This window comes from Myotis davidii, unplaced genomic scaffold (assembly GCF_000327345.1).
Source record: "Myotis davidii unplaced genomic scaffold, ASM32734v1 scaffold1915, whole genome shotgun sequence".
NCBI classification, from domain to species: Eukaryota; Metazoa; Chordata; class Mammalia; order Chiroptera; family Vespertilionidae; genus Myotis; species Myotis davidii.
In genome coordinates this window covers 177,678-178,829 of record NW_006286237.1, presented here as the reverse complement: position 1 = coordinate 178,829, position 1,152 = coordinate 177,678, and the positions used below count along the sequence as shown (strand labels likewise).

The following is a 1,152-nucleotide window of genomic DNA, read 5'->3' as shown; positions in this document are numbered from 1 at the left end:
CTCAGAACCAACAGCTGGTGACAGCTCTAATTTCAGCCAAGCATCTCGGGAATGCAGGCCCGATGGGCGCCCACCTCCCCCTCCGTGCCCAGGGTGACAGCTGAGACGCTGGGGTCACCCCCCGCTCCCCCAGGCTGCACTCCCAGCCCCCCCACAAAGCAGAGGCAGAGCTGGAGCCAGAGGGGCCCCGGCCCGGGCATGGTGTGGGGATCAAGCCTGCAACCCGGGCACCTGCCCCGACTGGGAATCCACCCGTGACCTCGTGGTTCATAGGTCGATGCTCAGCCACGGAGCCCTGAGCCACACCGGCCGGTCCCATCTGGACCCATGGGGACCCCGCTCTGCCTGGTTTCTCCTTCCCGCTGACTGCCCCCCACAACCCGTGGGCTGGGGGACAGGAGCTGTGACCTCCCTCACTCGTGTCCTCTGCCCCCAGGTGCTGCCCGCCCCCTCCGCAGCCATGCCGGAAGTGTGAGTAGCCCCCCGACCCTGTGTGTGGGCGGCGGGGCGGGGGGACAGGTCCCTCTGGGGCAGAACCCAGCCCTAGAGTGGGGTTCCCCCACCACAAGCAGCTCCTCCGAAGCTGGATCCTCAAACAGGAACGGTCCTGGGTGCCGGGGTCCCCCGTGTCCCCAGACATCCTCCGGGTCTTGGAGCAGAACCCACATTCCCCGGTTGACTTTTCCGGCCTGTTCCGGAGTCCGTGTGTCTGCACGGATCCCACGACTCGCATGTGCCAGGCCCCGGCTTAACGCTGCCCCAGAGATGCACGGAGGTTGCCCAGAGAAGGGAGATTTTCCCAGCAGGACCCCATGTCCCTGACCCCCACCCCCCAACCAGGGTACCGCCCCACAAAAGCCTCCAGCAGCCCCGGGGTCGTATTCTATTCTGCTGGGACCCTTGACCGGGTCCCCGGCCTGAGGCCTGGCTTTTTGCCGTTTCCCTGTGGTCACCACCCGTCCCGGCCCACACCTGCCCCCCTGGTCCTGTGGCTGCGTGAATAAGTGAATAACATCTCGTCCCCACTCTCCCTCTTCCGCCTTCTCCCTGGTCCTTCTCCCTGGTCCCTCCGGTGACGGTGCCTGCAGCGAGGTAAGTGAGGTTTGGGGTCTCTGTGCTGGTTCAGTCTTTTTTTAAACGATTTTTATTGAT

General features: G+C 64.9%; 1 long non-coding RNA gene across 1 annotated transcript in view; it reads left to right on the top strand.

Moving 5' to 3' along the window:
- LOC107182092 overlaps positions 1-471 on the top strand; it is an 11,240-nt gene extending 10,769 nt beyond the window's left edge. The window contains exon 3 of the long non-coding RNA XR_001512811.1: positions 437-471. This is a non-coding gene — a long non-coding RNA (uncharacterized LOC107182092). The remainder of the gene's footprint in view (positions 1-436) is intronic.
- Positions 472-1,152: the final 681 nt, after the last annotated feature.